The sequence below is a fragment of the Hyperolius riggenbachi genome, chromosome 1 (genome assembly GCF_040937935.1).
Source record: "Hyperolius riggenbachi isolate aHypRig1 chromosome 1, aHypRig1.pri, whole genome shotgun sequence".
Lineage (NCBI taxonomy): Eukaryota > Metazoa > Chordata > Amphibia > Anura > Hyperoliidae > Hyperolius > Hyperolius riggenbachi.
Genome location: NC_090646.1, coordinates 432,604,845 through 432,614,818, shown reverse-complemented (window position 1 = coordinate 432,614,818; position 9,974 = coordinate 432,604,845).

The following is a 9,974-nucleotide window of genomic DNA, read 5'->3' as shown; positions in this document are numbered from 1 at the left end:
AGGACAGGACTGGAATGGAAATGTACAGATGTATGCGTGAACCAAGCCTAAAATCTTCATAGCATGCTTAGCAAGAAATGTGATGAAGGTGTGGTGGGTGGGGGTATGTGTTTGTGCTAACAAGGGTCTACCTCTGTCATCTCAGAAGGTTGGTATGTATAGTGAGTTTTTGCACAGTGCACAAAAGCTAGTGATCTATCCATTGTGAGTAGCCTTTACAACTCAGAGCAGAACCTGGCTGACATGATGAGCTGCATCCCTCTGAGCATTTTTTTCTGATGTACAGATGCCTGTAAACTGAGTCACAATGTTTTTGAATTTGCACCTGAAATATATATTAAGTTAAGTTTCCTAAATCCTTGACACTAGAATGAGCTTCTTTCACATTTTTTTACACACTGCAAGTGACATACGAATGAATGCAGTTGTAATGCAGCTGCACAGTTCTGTGAAACCCCTATAGTAAACATTGAGAAGGGGGCGTGTGCTTTGCAGAGAGGCCTGTCCGTCACGTGACTCAAGGCGAGCCCTAGTCTGCAGGACCCGCCTCTCTCCCTCGTGCCTGCCCACTGCCCTCCTCTGCTCCCTCTCCTCCTCAGCCTGCAAGGCTTCATTTTTTTTCAATGGACACACACAGTGCTTGGCTTTTTAACCCTTTCGATGCCTTACAAGTCAGTTCTCGGGAGGTATTCACAAAGCCGAAGTTGTTGAGAGCGCAGTTGGAGTAATGTGTCACTGTGGAAAGTTGGCTGTGCTTATTCCCAGGAACGGGATTTTTTTTCTCAAGCTAGCACTATGTCTTTGAAGCTTCATGTTCACATTTTTTAAATCGTTTGAAATAAAGAGACAGACATACTTGAAACGTTTATCAATGCTGGGTAGAGAAAACCTAACTATGGACCCTTTTCCACTAGAGCGTTTGCAACAGCGGTTTTAAAATTTGTACGGTTTGCTAAATAACATAGCAATCGTGGTAGGTAATTTCCACTACCGCGATTCGGTTTTTACTTGATCGCGCTGTGGAGCGATTAGTGCCGTGATTTTGCTATGCAATGCATAGCATAAAAAATCACGATCGCAAATGTCGGGAAATCGACGGGAGATTTTGGACTTTGCTGAATCGCAATCGCTAGCGTTTAGCGCGAACACTAGCGATTGCTAGTGGAAAAGGCCCTAATATTTTCAGAATTATCCCCCCCACCTCTAAATAATTGTTTTGTTCTGTAACGCATAAAACTGCTTCTGTTAGGCCTCGTTAAGACTATATGCGCTGCCGTGCACTTTTCAGCAGCATATATAGTGTGCGACATGCAAGAACGGTAGAAGGGCATACAGTACACAGCCCTACTACCGTTCACATCATATACACTGCGCAGCAGTGCGATGCTAAATCACACTGCTGCATGCATTTTTCAAGAATTGCAGTGCTGACCCATTCACTGTAGTGAGTGGGATCAGCAGTGCAGCGCAGATGGTGTGCAATCGTACGTGCTACGTTTTGATTGCACAGCCATCTGCGCTAATTGATGTGAACGAGGCCTAACTGCGTCTTGCCCCTGTGCAGTGTGTCCGTGCTCGTTCACGGATAGGAGCGTGGCCCCGAACTTTCAGGGCGTCCAGGCATCCAGTGGTGGTCTCAAGTAGGACGTGGAACATTCTGGAGAATCCAGAGGCTTCCCTCTACCGAGGTAAGTACCTAACTTTTCCATTTCATAAACCTACAGGTTAGTATTAAAGTAAGCCTCAGTAAAAATAAAAATTACACATACCTGGGGCTTCCTCCAGCCCCCTTCAGGCTGATCAGTCCCTCGTGTCCTCCGCCTCCTGGATCTCCTGCTAGGTGGCCTGTTACCTCCACGAATCGGGACGTACTGCACATGCGCTTGCGTCCCATCGAGCTACCGTCTCTGGGTGTGTACTGCACCAACGCAGACCGCTCCCGGATGCAGAAGTGTGATGGGGAAGCGTGTGCGGCTGGACTGCGCTGACTGACGGAATTACCGGGCCACCTAGCAGAGGATCCATTGGCCTGGGAAGACAGCGAGGGACTGATTATCTTGAAGGGGCTGGAGTAAGCCCCAGGTATGTATAGTACAATTAATATTATTTTTTAACATCTGAGGTACACTTTAAAGTAAGTATGATCTGAGAATAAAGTTGGATAATATTTTATCTGAACCACTAAAGCGTGAGGCTAGGTTCACTCTAGACATAAACATGGACCATTTTCTGGAACAGAAACAAGCAAATAAAGGGACATGTCAACAGATTCTATTTTACCTATAGGATCCATTCGGACATGTCCATTTTCAACATATCGCTTGTCCTCCATTAAACTAGCAGTACGCATAGTCCCGTTTTCCATGTCTTTTCCAGATGCTGTATATGCTACGTATGCTGACCGACACAATGAAAGTCCGTAGAAACCAACTATATCTGTTCGTACTAGCTAGTGCTTTTAATAGAAAATGGATATGACAAAAATACAGTTCAGTGGTCTGTACACTTTGCCAATCCTGCATAATGTCGGCCTAGCCTAAGGCTAGGTTCAAAGCAGTGGTGTAGCTACAGACCTTACATTAATGTGTCCCCTTTCCATCCCAGTATGGTAGCCATATGTGCCCCGCTATATGGTAGCCAGGTGTAGGTGCCTCCAGTATAGTTAGCCAGGAATAGATGCCCCAGTATAAATAGCCAGGAATAGGTGCCCCCAGTATAGGTAGCAAGGAATAGGTGCCCCAGAATAGGTAGCCAGGAATAGGTGCCACTAGTATATGTAGCCAGGAATGGACCCACTTGTATAGGTAGCCAGGCGGAGGAGGGGATGCAGCGGCGGCGGCTGAGGGGGTGATCAGATTCCTACATTGCCGGGATCCACCCGCCGCATATACCTACTCCGTCCCGTTCCTGCGTTCTATTTCACAGTAACAGCGCCCCCTAGAAATAAAAAAAATAATTCACCTGATCCTAGCCTGGTGCATCTCCACATCAGCGTACAATTCCCTTACTTGTAGCACAGTAATTACTCAATGCCCAGGTCAGAGTCCTCAGGAATGCAGGGCCGGCCTTTGCCCTGAGCAACCGGAGCGATCGCTCAGGGCGCCGGAACTCCAGCTTCCAGGGGGGGCGCTTCTGCCGCCCGGCAGCATTTGTTAATTTGTGCTGCGGCTGCGGGCTCTGGCTTGGTCTATTCATTGCGTTCGGCTCCACCCCCTGGTGTCGCTGGGGGTGATGGGGGCGAAGACCAGCAAAGGCTGTGTGCGGTGCTGATTATTGGAGTCAGTGTCAGAGTGAGACTCCGCCCAGCGCCCTGCCCCGTGATAGGAGGATGGATGGAAGGAGCAGGCATGGAGCGCTGAAGCGCGCAGCACGTGTGCCAGCCACCCTGCCCTGTGTGACTCTCCTGTCCTGCCCTGAGTGAGAGACGACAAGACCTGGCTGCTGGCCCTCATCTCCTCTTGTGCCAGAAATTCTAAGTTCCCAGCAAAAGTAAGGCTCCCCAACCTACCTACACTAAGGGGAAGTATTAACTACTTGCTGCATGCCGTGCAGTATATTCACGGCCCTTTAAAAAAGACAGGATGCAGCAGGGCCGTAAAAACAAGTCTGCAGCGGCATGCAGCCGCCGCTCGCTCCCGTTCGCGCGTGCGCGCGCACCGCCGTTACCGCCGCTTAGAGGGGAAGTTAATGAATGGGACCGCAGGTCCCATTCATAAATCTAAGTCCCCGATTCAATGAATACCAGCGTCTACGAGACGCCGGCATTCATTGTATCTTCCTGTGTTACACAGCCACGGATTACTTCCGATTCACGTGCTTACGTACGTGAATCGGAAATGACGACTGAGGACATCTTGTGGCCAAATAGTATATTGCACCAAAATTGCATTTTATTTAATAAAAATCCCCACACTGACTGATATAATTAACTATTTCCCTCCCACACCCTCCCATAATACCCAAACTTTTTTTTTTATTTATAAAAGGGGGGAAAAAAATTTCATCAAAAAAAAAAATATAAGTAGTTACCTTAGGGACTGAACTTTTTAAAAATTTATGTCAAGGCAGTATATTACTATTAATTTTTAATTTATGGGCTTGTAATTAGTGATGGACGCAAAATTATAAAAAATGCACCTTTATTTCCAAATGAAATATTGGCGCCATACATTGTACTAGGGAAATTTTTTGAACGTTGCAATAACCGGGACAAAAGGGCACATAAAATGTGTGGCTTTTATCCACAGTAGAATGTTTTATTTTAACACTATAATGGTCAAAAACGGAAAAATAATGCATTTTATAATTTTTTTTTCTTATTATTCATGTTAAAATGCATTTAGGATAAAATAATTCTTGGCATACTGTACACCCAAAGAAAGCCTAATTGGTGGCAAGAAAAACAAGATATAGATCATTACGCTGTGATTAGTAGTGATTAAGTTATTGGTAAAAGAAAGGGAGGAGCGCTGACAGGTGAAAATTGCTCTGGTCCACAAGAGGAAAAATGCCTCAGGTGTCAAGTGGTTAAAGGGAAGGTCCAAGCAAAATAAAAAAATGAGTTTCACTTACCGGGGGCTTCTACCAGCCCCATGCAGCCATCCTGTGCCCTCGTAGTCACTCACTGCTGCTCCAGTCCCCCGCTGGCAGCTTGCCGACCTCGGAGGTTGGCGGGCCGCATTGCGTACATTTTTACGCATTCCCGCTAGTGCAGGGACATTAACACATACATTTTTACGTATTACTGGTTTAATGCGTACATTTTTACGCATTGAACCAGTAATGCGTAAAAATGTATGTGTTAATGTTCCTGCACTAGCGGGAATGCGTAAAAATGTACGCAATGCGGCCCGCCGACCTCCAAGGTCGGCAAGCTGCCAGCTAGGGACTGGAGCAGCAGTGAGTGACTACGAGGGCACAGGATGGCTGCATGAGGCTGGTAGAAGCCCCAGGTAAGTGAAACTCATTTTTTTATTTTGCTTGGACCTTCCCTTTAAGTACTGTATATGCTTGTTATCCTATTCTATGCTGGGGAGGGGGAGATGGGAATCTGCAACTAGTAGTAGCCTAAGCCTATATATATATATATATATATATATATATATATACAAGATATATAGGCAGATCCCCCCCCTTAGTTTATATAGGCTGCTAGTCTTGAATATGTAGGCAGATCCCCCTTTAGTGTATATATAAGCAGATCCCCCCTTAGTGTATATATTATATACACTAAAGAGGGGATCTGCCTACAAGACTAGTAGCCTATATACACTAAGGGGGGGGGGGGATCTGCCTATATATATATATATACAAGATATATAGGCAGATCCCCCCCCTTAGTGTATATAGGCTACTAGTCTTGTAGGCAGATCCCCTCTTTAGTGTATATAGGCAGATCTCCCCCTTAGTGTATATATTATATATACACTAAGGGGGGGATCTGCTTATATATATATATATATATATATATATATATATATATATATATATATACTAAAGGGGATCTGCCTACATATTCAAGACTAGCAGCCTATATAAACTAAGGGGGGGGGGGGGATCTGCCTATATATACTAAAGGGGGGATCTGCCTACAGACACAAAAGTGTGTGTGGGGGGGGGGGGAATCTGTCTTGACTTTCTATATACACTAAAGGGCGTATCTGATGCCTATATACAGTTAGGCCTCGTTCACATTGCGTTCCAGGTGCGTTTGCGTTGGGATTTTTTACAAAATTTTTCCACCTCTCCGGCGATTTCTGTGAGTTGGGTGGTTTTGGTAAGCATTGCATATGGGCGTGTGTGTGTGTGTGTGTGTGCGTGCGCGCGTGCGTGTTTGAGCAAGCGCGAAGAGGATGAATGGGAGGAGAGGGGCACCAAAATCTGGTTATGCTCAGGGCGCTGTGAAACCTAAGGACGTGCAGGAATGTATAGTTAGAAAGTCCTAAGGGGTAACTGTCATGGGCGTCCGCACATATGGCAAAACCGGGCATCTGCCCGAGCCTGGCCGCCCGCTGCCCCCCCCTGGCCGCGTGCCCGTGCAGCCAGCAGGAGGGGAACACGCAGAGAAGAGAGAGAGCGCTATGGGCACAGTGGGGAAGGGCGGACGTCTCCCCCCCCTTCCCTCACCTTAGGGGTCTCTCTCTCCCTCGCTGTCCCCTCCGGATTGAAGTGTGCAGCGGCTGGCAGCGGTGGGCGGAACTTACCTCCTCTCGCTCCTGCGCCGGAAGTTCTGGTGCCGCACTCTGGTCTGGATCAGGCCAGAGTAGCGGCTAATCAATCCGGTGCGTGCGACGAGAGGAGGTAAGTTCCGCCCACCGCTGCCAGCCGCTGCACACTTCATTCCGGACTCCGGAGGGGAGAGCGAGAGAGGGAGGGAGAGCCCCCTAAGGTGAGTGCCCATAGCTCTCCCTCTTCTCTCCGCTGCTCCCCTCCTCCTGCACACATGGCCACTTTTTCTGGGGACATATCCCCCTGGCTACATATACCGGGACATATACCCCTGCCTACATATACTGGGACATATACCCCTGCCTACATATACTGGGACATATACCCCTGCCTACATATACTGTCTGGGACATATACCCCTGCCTACATATACTGTCTGGGACATATACCCCTGCCTACATATACTGTCTGGGACATATACCCCTGCCTACATATACTGGGACATATACCCCTGCCTACATATACCCCTGCCTACATATACTGTCTGGGACATATACCCCTGCCTACATATACTGGGACATATACCCCTGCCTACATATACTGGGACATATACCCCTGCCTACATATACTGGGACATATACCCCTGCCTACATATACTGTCTGGGACATATACCCCTGCCTACATATACTGTCTGGGACATATACCCCTGCCTACATATACTGTCTGGGACATATACCCCTGCCTACATATACTGGGACATATACCCCTGCCTACATATACCCCTGCCTACATATACTGTCTGGGACATATCCCCCTGGCTACATATACTGGGACATATACCCCCTGCCTACATATACTGGGACATATACCCTTGCCTACATATACTGGGCACATATACCCCTGGCTACCTGTTCTGGGGACATCTCTACCCCTGGCTACCAGTTCTGGGGACATCTATACCGCTGGCCACCTATTCTGGGGACACCTATAGACCTGGGGCTACCTATTTTTGGGGAACCACTGCTGTCAGATTGAGTGTATTTTGGGGAACTGCTGCCAGGTGAGAGGTGTCTACATATTAAGGGGGCATTCTGCCTATTTATGTGAAAAGCTGTCTATTTATGTGCCTCATGACTGCTGAATTTGTCTTGTTGCGGGCCTCATGGTTACTGACTTTGTCTTGTTGGGGGCCTCATGATTTGTTGGGGGCCTCAAGATTGCTGAATTTGTCTTGTTGGGGGCCTCATGATTGCTGAATTTGTCTTGTTGGGGGCCTCATGATTGCTGAATTTGTCTTGTTGGGGGCCTCATGATTGCTGAGTTGGTCATGTTGGGGGCCTCATGATTGCTGAATTTGTCTTGATGGGGGGGGCCTCATGATTGCTGAATTTGTCTTGTTGGGGGTCACATGATTGCTAACTGCGAGACTATGGAAAAAGCTGAATCATCATCATATGAGACAATAGCATTAAACCTACTTTTTCTGCTTTTTAAAACAGAAAATGAAACTGGGAGGTTCTAAAAAAAATGAATAATTTTTTTCAGGAGTACGATGGATGAAATTGTTTATCTTCACAGTTTATTTTCAACTTAATTTTCCATAATGTTCATGTATGAGTTAAAACGTTTGTATTTAGTTTAAATTGCTGTTGGCACTTTGTGATAGTAAAGTGACTTTGCAGTTTGGACACTCGACCTCCAAAAGGTTCGCCACCACTGTCCTAATCTAATGTCCCACCATTGCTTAGTTCATGTAAACTTGTCTCCACCCACGACCACACCCACATTCTGGTTCATGACCACACCCATTTTTCGGCGCGGCGCGTAGCTCCATTTTTTGGCGCCACACAACACCAGCCCAAATTTTTAACTCCCCACTTTTTGCCCCCCCCTGGAAAATTTTCTGCGGACGCCCATGGTAACTGTAATGGTGGTGGTGTAATGGTGGTGGTGGTAGTGATACCCATTAGCATACTGCCACAGAGATGAGATGAACTAAAACTATGAGGTATCGATTTTCTGTATTTAGCAGATTTTAAAGAAGTGACCAGTGACCTTTCCATTCTTTGCTTGGTGTGGTTCATGGGCCTATGTTGCTTGCTATGCTATTTCACATCTCAAGGATGTAGTGTTGCATTAACCCCGACCCCGTAAAATGAGGAATTACTGGGCGGGGCCTTGCCCACTTTTAACTTGAAACCATAGGAAACATGCAACTAGAGTGGGCACAGTGAAAGTCATAACAAGTTACTTAACTGTTTTAACTGCTACAAGGCTATTTTATATGTTGCTTTGTTTGTATAAAAGTGATCTTCACTGGGGAGAGGCGTAGAACTGATATCATCAATGTAGAATTATTTAGTCATTAACTACTTCACCTAGGAGCAGGGCCGGCGCTACCATAGAAGCAAAGGAGGCAGCTGCCCCAGGGCCCCAGAGCTTGTAGGGGCCCCCAGTGGCTACAATAGGAAAAAAACAAATTCAAATCGGCCTTATAGTTATAGAGAAAATCGATTTTAAAGTTTCAAAGGAAAAAAAATTCACATTTAAAAACCTGCCGACTTTAATGGTTAATAGCAAATCCACCTTAAATGCTAGAAACCCTAAATTTGCAGGATATGTTAAAGAGAACCCGAGGTGTGTTTAAAGAATGTTATCTGCATACAGAGGCTGGATCTGCCTATACAGCCCAGCCTCTGTTGCTATCCCAAACCCCACTAAGGTCCCCCTGCACTCTGCAATCCCTCATAAATCACAGCCGTGCTGTGAGGCTGTGTTTACATCTGTAGTGTCAGTCTCAGCTGCTCCCCCGCCTCCTGCATAGCTCCGGTCCCTGCCCCTGTCCCTTCCCTCCAATCAGCAGGGAGGGAAGGGATGCAGGCGGGGACTGGAGTTCTGCAGGAGGTGGGGAGAGCAGCAGACTGACACTATAAAGATAAACACAGCCAGCTCTGACAAGCTGTTTGTCAGCAGCGTGGCTGTGATTTATGAGGGATTGCAGAGTGCAGAGGGACCTTAGGGGGGTTTGGGATAGCAACAGAGGCTGGGCTGTATAGGCAGATCCAGCCTCTGTATGCAGATAATATTCTTCAAACCCACCTCGGGTTCTCTTTAAGGAGATCATTGGGAATAAGAGGAAAAAACTATTTTTCAAAAAGACCTTATAGTTTTTGAGAAAATCGATTTTAAAGTTTCAAAGGAAAAAAGTATACTTTTAAATGCGGTAAATGTCCCTTTTAGTAGCAAACCTAACGGTAGTGTAATTTTACATGTATCAAAAGAAAGAGCAATAAATGTCCTGACAAGGTTTCCAGGGGGTCCATATGCAGCCGCAGCGCTTTGGCCAGGGATCGCTATACAGCCGCAATATGGCTGCATGAAGATCCCTGGCATTTTTTTCTATTTTCCCAATTTTTTTTTATGTTTAGAGTGTGGGAATTTAAAAAAAAAAAATTATGTGGGGTCTGCCCTCCTGAAACTTTTTAACCCCTTGTCCCCCATGCAGGCTGGGGTAGCCAGAATGTGGAGCTCCGACCGATTGGGACTTCACACCCTGACTATACCAGCTGCAAAAAAGGTCCCCTAATGCCGATTTTTGTTCCAGGGTATATGTTGGGGGGGCCCCTCCCAGGTTTATTTTGCCCTGGGGCCCCATTGTTGCTTAAACCGGCCCTGCCTAGGAGTCATTTTGGAATGTTCAAGGGTTAACAGACTGAAGTGTTCTAGAATGCCCAAAGGATCAGTACCACAGTCCAGGCATCCATGATTTATTTCACAAGGAATTTCGGCTGTAGTATACATCCAT